General features: G+C 38.9%; 1 non-coding gene across 1 annotated transcript; it reads right to left on the reverse strand.

Annotated features, from left to right (window-relative positions):
* Positions 1–12,242: 12,242 nt before the first annotated feature.
* TRNAF-GAA (transfer RNA phenylalanine (anticodon GAA)) lies at positions 12,243–12,315 on the reverse strand. The gene has a single exon. It is a non-coding gene; the product is annotated as a tRNA-Phe (tRNA).
* Positions 12,316–16,015: the final 3,700 nt, after the last annotated feature.

Consider the following 16,015-nt stretch of genomic DNA (forward strand, 5'->3'; position numbering starts at 1 on the left):
TACACTTCGGTGCAGAAACATGAACCAAGAACTAAACTCTGCAATAAAGGGGTGCAGACGATAGCATGAGGAGAGGAAGCACCATAGGTTGGAATGTTAGAATCTTTTCTGTCTCAAAGATAAGATGGCATTGCTTGAGGGAGAAAGGTCTGGAAGCTCAAACAAGAGTTCCTCTTGTTGGAAATGCCTGCTTTTAATGCCAGGAAAATATTTTATTATCATCCATTCATAACATAGGTTTTAATAACTTGATCCTCTACCAACAAGTAGAATAATCACTCAATATGCAGGTGGGCCAGGGTTATAGGTCCTAAATTTCCCTGTAAGAGTGGTTCCGATGTCTGAGGTGCAATTTGGTGACTTCCAAGCTTCTTCAAGTAGGGAGGAGAGAGCCAAAATAGCTTGGAGAGGTGCTTGGGTCATTGAAATGCTAACGTCCCAGGTATTTGCTAGAAGTCCTTCCCTAACTCCCTGTTGAATTGATCCACAAACCAATCCAAGGTGATTTTGTGTGACCCACCTCTAACTATGCCTTATATATTCGTAGGCAGGAGAGATGAGAAATTCATAAATTCCTAAAATAAAGCAATTACGAATTCCCTCAGTTTTCACATATTATTAGTTTCTTGGACGTGCCAAGTTTTCTGTAGAAATGAGCAATATTCTTTTCCCATGACCTACTTAGTCTTTCCTCCCCAGAGAGGTTAATCTTTCCTTCACATCAAAATTGCCCGAACAGTATTTTCTCCAGGTTTAGGTCAAAACTAACGAACAATCTTGGATCATATTCTGGGTAGTATGTCCTAATGTACATTTATTCATCAACACAATCTTTTCCTTTGGATGTGGGTAGCAAACAGTGAATAAAGACATGAAGAAGGAAGAGAAGAAGGACAAAGAAGAGGAAGAGGAGGAGGAGAAACAAAATGAGAAGAAGGAGGAGTGGCTTACACTAGGTAGAGAAGTGTTTCATGAAGAAAAGCAAGCATAGAGATGCAGAAGATTAAACTCAGGCTCCTTTGCTTGCCCATCATTATGGAATGCTCATGTCGGTCTTCCAATTCTCTCTCCTTCAGCTCTTTTCTCCTCTGTCTCCCAAGGCTGCAAGAAAGATGTACAAGACAATGGTGAGGGATATGAGGAGTAGTATGAGTGTTGCTTAGAGAAAAATAGGTGCAGGTGGGGAAATCAGAAACAAATAGATAAAATCACATCACTTGGCAAGTAGTGAAGTCCTCAGGTCTAGCAGTATGGTCAGAAACCCAGCAGTGCTTTGTCTAGGGGATGCCATTACGGTTCTGAAAATCTAAAGAGATACAAGGCAGAGAGAGAAAAAGGGAAATGCTCCGAGGGATGACAATATCTCTTTCAAACAAAATCTTCTTGGAAATGAAGAAAATTCAAGGAAAGCTATTTGGAAATATGAAACTAATTGGCCACATATAACCAAAAAACCAAACCTGTTGCCACGGAGTCGATTCCCACTCATAGAGAATCTATAGAACAGAGTAGAACTGCCCCACAGGGTTTTCAAGGAGCGGCTGGTGAGTTAGAACTGCCATAAATGAACATAAAGAGGAGCTCAGGGAAAATTTCAAAAAGGGGCCTGGGTAGCTCAGTCGGTAAAGCATCTTTGTTATTTCTTTTAGATAGAAGCCCTTCATTTTACCCTAGTTACTTCTCTTAGAAGCTCCGCTTCTTCACTCCTCTTTTACTGCTCTTTGCTCTACAGGAATCTGAAGAGAACCAGAATGGAAAAAGAATGGTAACACTTTGCCCAGCCACAGTCTGTTTTGTCACACTCCAGGCAGAAACACAAACTTTTGAGTAATTCAGAGGAAAAAGATAACAATGACAAAAAGTAGAGATAGCAAAGAGAAAGATAAAGTCAAGATTTAGGGATATTTTGGATTTGGGGAGCTAGAAAAGATGTAATGCCTTTCACTGAGCACAGAAAGAGGTTTGTATAGTTCTGCTTGTACATTAATTGAAACTTTGTTTACTTTTTGCTTTATGGAATGTTTAGATGATGAATTTGCCAGCCCTAAGAGACAGCCTTGTTAAGTTGTTTTCTAATCAATGGAATACCCAAGTCTGAAACTCTATAGACTGCTCATCTGCAGATTTGGGTTTTTATGTGTTTTTTGGAGAAGAAGCTCCTGTCAGTTGAATGGGGGTAGGGCTGGGGTTTGGAAATGTCAATCAAAAATAATGAACTCTAAAAGCAAAGCAAAACAAAAAGAGATTTTGAAAGCAGTGAGAGAAATGACACCTTACCTTTTGGGAAAAAACAATTGAATGACAGTGGATATCTTATCAGAAACTATGGAGGCCAGAATGAAGAGGCACATTTTTCAAGTGCTCAAAGAATTGTTAATCCAGAAAAAAAAAAAAATCTTTCAGAATGAAGGAGAAATCAAGACATTCTCAGTCAGAGGAAAGTTAAGAGAGCTTGCTACCAGAAGAACTACCTTAAAAGAATGGCTAAAGTAAGTTTTCCACAAATAAAGGAAATAATAAAAGATGGAGTTTTGGAATATCAGGAAGGAAAAAAGGAGCACAGTAAGCAAAAATATGAGTAAATACAGTAAGCTTTTCTTCTCCTCTTGAGTTTCCCATATTACGTTTGATGGTTGAAGCAAAAAGTATAATGCTATCTAATGTGATTCCGAATGAATGTAGAGAAAGTAGTTACAACAATTATAAATGAGGGAGGGTTGCTATGAGTCAAAATGGACTCCTTGGCACACAAAAACAATGGAAAAAAGGGAGGTAAGTCTGCTACACTTAACTTGAACTGGTAAAATGATCACACCAGTACACTATGATTTATAAATGTGTGTATGTACATATATATGTACCTATACATATATATGTACCTATACATATATATGTACCTATACATATATATAGTTATACCTCTAAAGAAATTTATGCAAAGGCATACACTCAGCAACTCTGTAAATTAAAATGGAAAAAAAAGTTTGAGTAATCCATAAAAACTCAGGAAAAAAAGAAAACAGAGAAATAGAAAAGAGAGAGAACAAACAGAAAACAAAAAATAAAATTCCAGACTTAAGCTCTGAAATAATCAATAATTACATTGAATGTAAATGATCTAAATATGCCAATTAAAATAAAAAGATTGGCAAAGTGGATTAGAAAATTTGCCACAACTATAGGCAGTCCCAGGTTACGAGTGAGAGCCATGCCTAACTATGTGTTTAAGTCTTTAAGTCAAATTTGTAGGTAAGTCAAAACAGGTGCATATCGTTCTTATTTAGCCTTCATTTAGAGCGAGAAAAGGCTTGAAGCCTTTTCAGTGATTTAAAAGCTGCACATGAAGCATGTAACGGTGCTTGTGATGAAGAATTTGTTGGAGTAGGGTTGGTTCAGTCATTTCAAAGTAAGTGCAAATTTATCTAACGTTAAAGGGTAAAAGGAGTTGTCCGTAAGTCAGGTATTCATAACCCAGGGACTGCTTGTATAACTTTCATATATATGACTATATAGTAAGGTAGAAATTAAAGAGAATTTTCAAAAAGATGTATCATGCAAACATTAATGAAAAGAAAACAGAAATGGCTGTATTTACATCAAATAATGTAAACTTTAGAACAAAAAAATTAACAGAGGCAGAGAAGGACATCTCTTAACAACAAAGAGTCAAGCCACCAAAAAGGTATAGGTAGTACCCAACTTACAACAACATTCCGTTCTGAGGACTCAGTCGTAAGTCGGTTCTGATGTAAGTTGAATATATCATTTTTTTAATTTTCCATTATTATTGGCTTTTATTATCAGTATCTTTATAAATCTGATCTTTATTTGTCTTCAGAGATTGGAAACATTACATATAAACTTACAGATAGGATGACATTACAATTACACACTGTACTACATATTACTAATGATAAGATAAAAAAAAAAGCAGTTGTAAATGTGGTTCATTGTAACAAGAATACAAGATAAGCCGGGACTACCTGAATAGCAATGTTAACTGTGTATGCACCAAACAACAGAGCTTCAAAATATGTGACAATAAAACTGAAATGAAAAGAGATGTAGACAAAACCACAGTTATAATTGGAGACTTTAACACCAATCTCTAAATAATTGGAAAGCAGCTAAACAGAAAATCAGCAAAGATATAGAAAGGCTAAAAAACTCCACCAGCCAACAGCTCTAATCAACATTTATATAACACTTCACCAAACAAGAGCAGAATGCACATTCTTTTTAAGTTCCCATGGAACATGTACTAAGATAGATCATATAGTCTGGGTCATAGAACAAAACTCAACAAATTTAAAATAATTGAATCATACAGAGTGGGTTCTCTGATCACAATGGAATCAAACTAAAAATCAGTCACAGAAAGATAAAACAAATCTTCCAACTTAGAAACTATGTAACACACTTCTGTATAATCTACGGGTTGAAGAGGAAGTCTCAAGGATACAAAAATGAAAACACAACATGTCAAAATTTGTGGGACACACTAAAGCAGTACAGAGAAAGAATTTTATAGCACTCAACACATACAGTAGAAAAGAAAAAAAAAAAACTCAAATCAATTATCTAATTTCCCTCTTGAAGAACCTAAAAAGAAATAAGAAAAAACTCAATAAACCCAAATCAAACAGAAGGAAGAAAACAGTAAAAAATTAAGAGCAGAAATAAGTTACATTGGCAATAAACAAAATAGAGAAAATCAATGAAACAATAAGTTGATTCTTTGAAAACATGAATAAAATTAACAAACCTCTAGCAAGACTGACAAAAACAAACCAATAAACAAATAAAACAAAAAAGGAACAAAACACAAAGTATCAATATCAGGAATGAAACAGGGGATATCACTATAGGCTCTGCAGACAACAAAAGAATAGTAAGGAAATACTACAAACAATGCTAGACACATAAATTTTAAAACTTAATTGAAATGGATCAGTTCCTCAAAAAACACAAGCTGCCACTGCTCACTTGATAGGAATGAATATGTATTTTGAACAGCACTGTAACTATTAAGGAAATTGATTTAATAATTTTAAAACTCATCCACCCAAAAAAGGAAGCTCCAGGTCCAGAAAGATTAATTGGAATATTCCAACAAATATTTAAAGAGATAACACAAACTATGCACAATCTTTTCCAGAAAATATAAGAGGAAGGAACACTTCCTAATTCATTTTATGAAGCTAGTATTACCCTCCCCATGCAAGCCTGTCAGTTTTTCATACTGTTTACTTAAAGTGCCTGAAGAGAATAAGTGTACAAAAGGAAAAAAAGAGCTAATACATGAAAGGACCACACTACCGCTGTTGATAAAATACATCCTAAAACAAATAAATAATTGACGCCAGGAACACAACCAACCTGGAAGCCAGACAGTCACATTTGGAAGCCAGACAGTCTCTGCTGACTACCTGCTATGGATATTTTCGTTGGAGAAGAGAACTGAGAAGTAAGGACCTCCCAGATGAGAGTGCTGGGAACAAACATCAAATTCTGTGTCTTCCTAAAGACACTTTGATTCAACAGGAAATAGATACAGAGATAGAGACAGTTTTGAAACCATAAAGCATTAGAAAGTTATCAGCAGTGGACCAGAAATTCCTAGAAGTTTACTGGTCATACAAAGCAGATGTGATCGGATTGACCATGAAGGAACAGAGGCAGCTACTCTTCTTTACAAAGGAAGCATCCAGCATACGTATGATCCATTCACCTTTTATTTGTAGTAGTCCCGGACTAACGACAGTGTCCCAAGTCAATTCTTACAAGTCGAATACTTCTTCTTTTCTTTTCTTTTTTTCATTATTATTGCCTTTTATTATCAATGTTTTTATAAATTTTTTCTTTATTTTGGGGGGTTAGCATGAGAATGATAACATAAACAACATTGTATGTAGGACATATTACTAACGATACTTGAGACCCACAGCTGCCCATCTCTCATTTTTAGACCGAGCACCAGTAGAGAAATCGGTGGGCATATGATGGGCTCCTCTGCTTTTGCTCCGTCGTTTGGCCCAGAAAACACAAGGCATTAAAGAAACTGTCCAATGGGCCCTTCCCTCATCCCTTTTCCTGTCTTTTTATCTCTTTAATAATAGTGCAGAATGGGAGCCAAGGTGAACCGCCCGTTAATGTGCACGCTTTTATTTCGGATGATTCAAGTGATTCCATTGGGATCCGGTTCTTCTTTTCTCGCCTTTCTTACTGTCTTCCTTCCGTTGTTACAGTTACCTTAGGGGTTGTAGAGGCTCACAGCCTCTGAATGGAAGCGCTTTCAAGCAGTCCACTGGGTTATGTTTTTACTTTCGATGTAGCCTGAATAGTATGGAAAATATTAGAACTAAATCTATATTCCTTCAAGGAAAAAACAAACAGCTGTGGCTGTCGAGTGGATTCTGACTCATAGTGACATTATAGGACACTATAGAACGGCCCCATAGAGTTTCCAAGAACCTGCCGGTGCTCTGTTGGTTAGCAGCCTAGTTGTTAACTACTGAGCTACCCGGGCGCTCCATTTCTTAAAAAATGGGTTTAAATAGTGTTGGATCAGAAAAGAACTCTGGAGGTATCGGGGATGGAAACCGAAGCCTCATACGTGCAGAGAATGCGCTCTACCACTGAGCTACACCCCCCACCTGGAAAGTATGCTGTTAAATTTTATCTACACTTAGTTTTTACTTTCTATGTGTGCAGAAATAGCATGGAAAATATTAAGAGAACTAAATCCGTACTTCTTCAAGATTGGACTTAAACAGTGATACATCAGAGTAAGGGGTACATGGGGATTGAACCTGAGGCCTCATATACGCAAGGCACGGGCTCTATCACTGAGCCATACCGTTTACAGCCTAGCTAAACTTGATCTAGATAGAAGTATTATTTTCTGAGACACTCCATGCCAAATATTTGCAGTAGTGTTCAGTGTTAAGGGGCATCAGCAGCTGCTTTGGGCAGGAGGAGCGCAGGAATCAGTGCAGGATACTGATCGTTTACGGTATAGGGCTTGAAAGTGAAGGTACAGGATTGGAAACGTGTCAGATAAATAGCCCCAAGACTTTTGCATTCTGGCTTTTTAAAAAAAAATCTTGAGTTGTTAAAAGTTTGTCTCTTTTATGGGTGGCAGAAGTCAAGTCTCCATTTCCCTTCTTTTGAATTCCTCTAGGTACGTCTCAACCTCAGGCAAGGAATTTTCCTTGCTCAAGACTATTCAGGAAAGCATGGTGACGTAGCGTTTAGGAACTACAGCAGCTAACCAGAAGGTGGATACTTCGAATCCACCAGGCGTTTCCGAAAACTCAATTAGGCAGTTTTACTCTGTCCTAGAGGGTCAGTTGATGGCAATGAGTTTTTGTTTTTTTTTTTCTTAAACTCTTCCCTGTATTTGCTGTTTGCTCAATCAGAATGTTAAAGGCCAGGTTTGATGGAGGAAAGCCAAGGTCAGAAGAAATTTCCAGAGCAATGCACTCAGTATTTCAATATAAGGGTCCTCTATTCTAGACATCCATGTAATTCAGGGCCCTACCAATGATCCAGAACAGAAATTCATAAAGCATGAATGAAACAGCAACTTCAGGATGGAGAGAAAGGCCAATTATAAGAGTAAGACAGAAGGTAAATAGACAAAACTTAAAGGAAAGGAACAAAATGGGTGAAACATTTGTTTATTTTAAAAAAAAAAAAAGTTATTACCCAAACAGAAGGCAGTATAAAAAAAGGATTTTTAAATTTGGGTTGTGGGGGAGGGAATGAGAGAAAGATTGGTAGAGGGAGAAGATAAGCTGGCTTTGCTTAAGTTGAATTTAAGATATCTATACGAAAATCTTGTGAGAATATTACACGGTGAACTCAGGCCTGTACTCTGGTGTCCAGTCTTGAATTTGTGGGAAATCAGGAAATGCAAGCATGAGGAGGGTGAATAAAGACTGCAAAGTGTACTTTGAGATTTGGGGATTAGAAATTCATTATTAATATTTGCAGGGGAAAAAAAAACTTACTCCCACATTGTTCTTGAATCCTGGGATTTATCATGGTTTAGACTGTGTTCTTTGAACTATGTAAAAGGACTAAGAGAAAATCCATTTCCTCATACCAGATTTCTAGTGTCTATTAGCTCTTTCTCATCCTGGCTTGCCCAAATATGAGCCGCTGCCAACATTCATAAAAATAACATCAAGTCCTTTTTGAAACTGGCAGAACATGATGTGTCTGTCAGACTGTTCTTTCAGATGGCTCATGGGATTTGTACAAAAAGAACAAGCAGTGAGTGATAGGTTTTACTTCAGGAGAATGTCACACACAGAACTGATCGGTATGTGTGTATGTTTGTGTGTGTGTAAATGCTGAGTGCTGTCTTAGCTGTTTGATGCTGTAAAAGCAATATTAGGACAGTTCACAGAAACACTGCTGGGTTCTATAGCTATGTAGTTATGCATTATGTTGTGTTGTACCTGGAGAAACCTATGTGTCTTTTAGATTCTTGAGAATTCATAATAAGCAGGTGTGCTTTTTTTTATTTTACCTCATAAACAAAATGGAAATTAAAAAATATAAGTATCTGTAGCTATCTTCAGACTGTCTACCAACGACACTATTGAGAGTATCTATCTGTACAGAAGACGTAAGATGGGTTCATTTATTACAGAATTCCTCTGAGGTTGAAGACAGAACACATTCATATCATATATACCTAATTCCAAAAGCCTGCAAACACATGAAATATATGTGTGATGCTGCACCGTCCAGTATGATGGTCACTAACCACAATAGGTGGTAAAGTATTGGGAGAGGGGAAGTAATCTATAATCCTATAATTAGATCTCAGTCTTTTAGTGACTGGACCAATAAGCAACATCATGATAAATGGAAGAAAGATTGAAGTTGTCAAGGATTTCATTTTACTTGGATCCACAATCAACACTCATGGATGTAGCAGTCAAGAAATCAAAAGACACATTGCGTTGGGCGAATCTGCTGCAAAAGACCTCTTTAAAGTGTTAAAAGAAAAGATGTCACCTTGAGGACTAAGGTGCACCTGACTCAAGCCAGGATGTTTTCAATTGCTTCATATGCATGTGAAAGCTGGATGATGAATTAGGAAGACCAAAGAAGGACTGATGCCTTTGAATTTTGGTGTTGGAGAAGAATATTAATTATACCATGGACTGCCAAAAGAATGAACAAATCTGTCTTGGAAGAAGTATGACCAGAATGCTCCTTAGAAGCAAGGATGGCGAGACTACGTCTCACATACTTTGGACATGTTACAAGGAGGGATGAGTCCATGGAGAAGGGCATCATGCTTGGTAAAGTAGATGGTCAGCGAAAAAGAGGATGACCCTCAGCGAGATGGATTGACACAGTGGCTGCAGCAATGGGCTTAAGCATAACAATGGTTGTGATGATGGCACAGGACCTGTCAGTGTTTCGTTCTGTTGTATGTAGGGTCTCTATGAGTTGGAATCAACTTGATGGCACCTAACAAAAACAAAAACTTTTAGTGAGCCCAGGAGTTGTGACTGCCACAAGTCTTCAGCTTCCCGCCACCCCCACCCCACCCCTACCCCACCCCTTAGGTGAAACAGGGAGACTTGAGGAAGCTGAAGTTGGGTATTTCCTCTCCCCCACCTCCAAGGTTAGAGGAGGCTTTGTTGGGTATTTTCCTTCCCCCATGTGGAAGGCTAAAGGGGACTGGGGTTGAGTATATCCCTTCCTCCACGTTGGTTAGGATCTGATAAAATCCGTGCTGATTAGGATCTGATAAAGTAGTTTCCCTTGAGGGCAGGCCATGGTTAAGAATAGAGTACTATTTCAAAATGATTACCTTTCCCCCTCCCTTTGCAGGAAGGACTAGGAGATTTTTCTCTGAATGTCACAATGAGAATCAGGTGCTGCTCCCCACAGTAAAACTCACAAAAGTGTAAGGGGCCCCTAATACTGGGCCTCCAGGAGTTTTTCCCTCTTAAGCCAGTCCACAGTCTCCAGCAATAAATATTTCTAAGCAATGCTGGTTCCAGCTGTAGTGACGGTTTCTGCTCCTAGTAAGCAGTGATTCTCTGTATCAATCTTTTTCTCTCCAGTTTTCAGGGTGGTGGTTTGCCCTGTGATCTAAATTCTCTGATGTATCTACCAAGAGTTGTTAATTTTCAGTTTTGTAGGATGGGAGAGATGTTGTGAGGATGGAAGAGATGACTTCCAAGCTCTTTTACATGCCAGACTAGTAACCAAAAGTCATAATTTTTAAATTGATTTCTTGATAATGTTTTGGATATATCAGGTTAGTAAAGTATATTGTTAAAATTAAATTCACATCCTCATTTTTACTTGTTTAATGTGGGTCCTGGAAAATTTAAAATTGCATAAGTGTCAGTCGTTTATGGCTTGGATTGTATTTCTATTAGACAGCACTGGATACAATAGAGGTATATGATTACGTGTTGTCCTGGGAGAACCACAGAGGCAGAGAGGATGGAGTAGACCTACCAACATTTATGTTTCATATCATGCATGGACATGGAAATGTGGACACATGCATGATCTCCTTCAATCTTTACAGTATCCTTTTTCACATAGTAGTTATTGGCTTCATTTTTAAGATAAGGCTAATTACATTTTGGTAATTGCCCTATGTCTCCCACCTCAATAGAATGTAAAGGAATTTTTTCTCAGGCAATAAAATACTCAATGATATCATTTGTCTGATCAAATATTTCTTAAAGAAATAAAATGCAAGTATCTGAGTTGAGGTGGGCCGTATGACCTAATGGATAAATTGTCTAGTTCCCAGTTTCTGTACAATCAACTTCCCTATCCCGATGTTGCTTCTCACTTTGTACTAATTTTCCTTTTGCTACTTGATGCAGTTCTGATGTTGGAGTACTGTAGGTTATTTTCTCCTGTCAGTGTCCAGGAGTTTCCAGTGGGAAACAGACACTGTGAAACTACATCATTTGAAAAGAAGAAAAAAAATACAAAATAACCAAAAAAAATGCACCTGTTATCCTTAATAAAGAATGTCAAGAAAGAAGTTGATGCTGGAGTGGGAAATATGGAATATTCGTGCTTGAGGCTTGATGATTTCACTGCCATTTGCTCTCATTTTTCAGAATTCTAGGTCCCCTCTTAAGTGTTCAGCACAATTTTTCATATAGAAATGTTTATTTTTGTCCTTTCCTCAAACAGAAATAATTTGAGATTTGGAAATTTCAGACAGGGATGCAAGGCTGCAGGGATGTCTTACCAGGAAGAAAATTCAAGATGTTCCTAAAATTGTTTAAAAGTTCAATGATGTTCAACAACTTTCCTTATTCTAGCAGTTTAATAATGGAGCGGACTCAAGATAAAAACCCAGATTTTTTTATTGCAAAATTATCCTTGCATACACCACACCCACATATTTACACACATAACGTATAGTGATTCTTTTTTTTACAGGACTTTCAAACATTTCTTGCTATTAAAAGCATTCCTTCTCCCCCACCTTCCCGTACATAACATGAAAACAGAAAAGAATCGTAAGAGTAACCAAAACATCTTTCCTTTAAGTCGATTCCGACTCATAGCGACCCTATAGGAAAGGGTAGAATTGCCCCCATTAGGGTTTACGAGGCTGTAATCTTTATGGAAGCTGACTGCCACATCTTTCTCCCTGGTAGCGGCTGTTGAGTTCAAACTACCGACCTTTAGGTTAGCAGTCGAGCACTTTAACCACTGCGCCGTACCATATTGGAATTTCTTACCCCACAATATCCAGAGTAGAACCACCCCATAGGGTTTTCTAGACTGTAATCTTTACAGTAGCAGATCGCCAGGTCTTTCACCGCGGAGAGCCTGGATAGGTTGAACCACCAACCTTTAGGTTAGTAGCCTAGCTGGTAACCATTGAGCCACCAGGGCTCCTTGTCTGAATTTCAGTGTTTTTTTTTTCTTTTAATTTTTAAATAAACTATGCAAAATATCAGTTAACACTTCATAGGAGACCGTAGGAATATGTAAATAAAGGCGAGGATGATAAAAATATGTATGTACACAACCTGGTGGATTTGCTAAAATCAGTAAAAAGTATAGTGAGATATATAGAAATACACGTATCTTTAATAAAAAAAAAATAGTTCTGGCTGGAAAATTACTACACTTAGTTCTGTTACCATCCCAAAGTCTTGGAATACAACTGTTATATAAAACAAAAACAGGGATGATAATAATTATGCAAAGGTTAACAAAACTGCCAAAACCCGGGATTGAACCAGGGACCTTTAGATCTTCAGTCTAACGCTCTCCCAACTGAGCTATTTCGGCTGCCGGGGGAATAAAAAGTTTTTAGTTATTATCTTAAAGTATTGTTTAATCTTTTTATTTACAAAACTCGTGTGTTTAAATACAAATTTCATGCAATGTTATCTACTCACTTACCCAAAATTATACGGGCTCTGTTGCCATTCATGTCTGAAAACTCCGATCCAATTTTGGGGGACCGTGGATGGGTTGGTAGAGGAGAAGGAGGGCGAGAAATGCGAGGAATAGGTAAAACAGGAAGAAGCTTTTCTGCTTGGTAACCTCCGGCTGTTCCACGCTCCAAACGCTGCTCAGAGAACTAACGGAATTCCAAATGAAATGATCTAGCCTGTTCTTTCTCTCTTCTTTCAGTCCTTTCTTTTTCTGTCTTGCTCTTTCATGACACTGGAAAGGGGAACAGAGGATTATTGAGCACATTAATGTGGTGGCGGACTTCTTGCTTTGGAGTAGAAATGGGGAAACATTTAAAGGCAATCCATCAAATAATGAGTTTATTTCCATATAAATACACAAAATGTGTTTTCAAAAGGAGAAAAGAACAGAAACGTTGGGAATTGTAAAAAGCAGATGAATTGTATGGTTTCGAACACTTCAAGCAAAGAACACACTCCCACTGAGCCACACCTCTCTCACGACAGAAAGGTCATGAAGATCCTCCTTGAAATATTAGCCCTATTCTAAGGGATCTTCGAAGATCTAAATGTTGGCCAGAAAGAAACACCACCTTTTCAAATCCCACTGTACCTCCCAATCTGGTTGCATCAGAATAAGCCGGACTAGAAGCAATAAGAAAAAGTGGAAAGATCTGGCGGACTTTGGTTTCATTTTGTAGTAAACTGAGGAACAGAAAAAATAGAGGGATTGAAAGTTAAGAAGAAACGTCCTCGGACAGTATTCTTTAACAGATCCTTTTGTATTCTTAGCTGTGCCTGTGTCAATTAAAAGATAGAAGACTGAGGACCTACCCTTTGATACTCTCCACTCCTTCCGGGCTGGCGCCCCACCTCCGCCTCAGCTGGCAATAATAGGATCAATCACGGTAAGTGGCGGCACGTGGTTCCCAAATTCGTCTGAGCGAGGAAATAGGGAACGACATCTCTCAAGGAATGTTTTCCAAACAGAAAGCTGAGAAAATTATTAGAATACGTGAAAGTAAAGGCGTGACAGACATAGCTCTGTTGGGAACAGTCCTAGACGAAAGGTCTGAAAGTCCCGGAAGCTTTCCCAGGATTGGAAAGTTCCTCAATTTATGTCAAAACGAAGTATCCTTCCTGCGCCAAGTTACCCGACAACAAACACCCTCCAGCACTTGGTACCGCAATAACGCGGATTAGAGCCGCCTGCCGCTGTAGCCAATTCTGAGACAGCGGTGAGGTGAGCAGCAAGAGGTTTATTATATATTGATATATAGGAGACAGAGGGGGATAGATTCCTCCAAAAAACCCGTCTCCCTCACTGGAGATCGTCTGAAGGCTTTTATAGGACAGGATTATGTATCTTAGAAGTCTGTGTTAGTTTCCCCTTGAGGTGGTGATGTCTTAGATGAGTTAATCTTCTACTGGTATTCTTGGGGGTTATCTGGTGACATCCTGGTTTTTTCTTGTCACAAGATGGGTGTTTGGTTTGGTTTTTATCCTTAAATCCTTATCACTTGTTTTCCACCCTCCAAGGAGGAACATCGGTTAATCTTAAACCTTTTGTAGAAACTGGAGAAACAAGATAATGAGACAATGTGGCGGTTAGCAATGGGGAGTAAATAATAGTGAGCCAGGCTTGTGCAACCTCTTCCACACTCACTTTCTCAAGTAAATTTTCTAAACATCTAAGACGTGGAGAATCGGAACTGCCTGCCTCCAATCTTTTTTGCCTTCACAAGTGTTAAAAACAGTTAAGACTAAAGAGCTCAACTATTTATTAAGTGAGTGAGAGAGACAGAGATGTTTGCAAACAGGCAGTCAGTTCTAGAGAAACTAGATTCTGACTCATAGCGACCCTATAGGATGGAGTAGGACTGCCCCTTAGAGTTTCCAAGTAGCACCCGGTGGATTCAAACGGCCAACCTTTATGGTTAGCAGCGGTAGCACTTCACCACTACACCACCAGGGTTTCCACAAGTCACATAGAATACACAAATCCTAGAGATACGGGTCTTGGGAAAAAGATACTTTTACGTTAGACATCTATCTACCATCTATTACTTCAAAGCAAGGTCCTTGGGAAAACAAGAAGGGGCATTCTGGGGGGATTAATGAGGTTGGTTTACAGGGGGATATTTAATGATAAATGCCCAGAAGTCTTGGAGCATTGTCCAGGCTTCTGGGGAGTTGTTTAATTTTAACACCAGTAAATACTTAAGTTTAGTATTTTAAGTCTTTAAATAGAGACCTGCCTGCAATAATTTCCTCAATATCATATAGAGAATCTTGGATAAAGAGGCTTTGGACTCACTGTAGAGATCATGGACCATACACACTAAGCCGAAAGCATTCCAGTGAAAGATGTCTTAGCCATCAGGTGCTACTCTAACGGGAATACCACAAGTGGATGGCTTTAACAAAGAGAATTTTATTTCTTCACAGTCCAGTAGGCAACAAGTCCAAATTCAGGGCATCAGCTCCAAGGGAACGTTTTCTGGGTCGGCTCTGCAGGAAGGTCCATATCATCAATCTTCCCTTGGTTTGGGAGCTTCTCTGTACAGGAACCTCAGGTCCAAAGGATGAGCTGTGCTCCTGGCACTGCTTTCTTGGTGGTATGAGGTTCCCTGACTCTCTGCTTGCTTCCCTTTCCTTTTATCTCTTGTAAGGTAAAAGGTGGTGCAGGCCACACCCTAGGGAAACTCCCTTTACATTGGATCAGAGAGGTGACCTGGGTAAGGGTGGTGTTACAATAGCACCCTTATCCTCTTTAACATAAAATTACAATTACAAAATGGAGGCCAACCACACAATTCTGGGGATCATGGCCCAGCCAAACTGATACACACATTTTTTGGGGAACATAACTCAAACCATGACGAAGAACATCCCTTACTTCAGCTCTTTCCTCGCCAATCCAACCCTATCTGTTTTGTATTACCCAGGACCTCCGCATATATTCCAAATTCACCAATGGCACCTTTTGATTGTTTCCAGGGCTCTTTGACTTTATTCTTTCAAACATCTATATCTATAGCAAGCTGTATCATTATGTCAGTGGGTTCTAAAAGGGAAGGGAGTTTGACAGCTTTGCTCAGTTGTTGATATGCCGTTCCTGACTCCGCTTTTGACCTGTAGATTCCTCGAGTCTGGAAAAAAAAAAAGTCAATTCATTTAAAGCTGATGGAGTTTTGAAGTTTCCTCCATCCCTAAAATCCTTTGTGGACATGATCCTCAAGCAAGGGATGGAGATGGAGGTGTGGAACCAGAACTAAGGACAAGCTCAGAAGGTGTGAGGTGGCACGAACAATGAGAGTCAGCTGGAAAAAGGATGCTGGCAGGGCACTGACCCAACATGATGTGAAGGTCAATTAGCCAGTTGGACTAAAACCAGTGGTGCCTGTGGTGGAAAGAGCACTCCATTCAGAGTCATTATCATTGCGATATACATTGGAGAGGTGTGATTTTCTTGGGACTTTCCTGGTGGAGGCAAGTAACTTTCATCTAAACTGTCTGCTGGTGAGCCCTCAGGACTTTGGAGCAGGCATACAACAGTGGGAAGATCCTAG

This window comes from Trichechus manatus, unplaced genomic scaffold, assembly GCF_000243295.1.
Source record: "Trichechus manatus latirostris isolate Lorelei unplaced genomic scaffold, TriManLat1.0 scaffold00180, whole genome shotgun sequence".
Taxonomy (NCBI): Eukaryota; Metazoa; Chordata; class Mammalia; order Sirenia; family Trichechidae; genus Trichechus; species Trichechus manatus.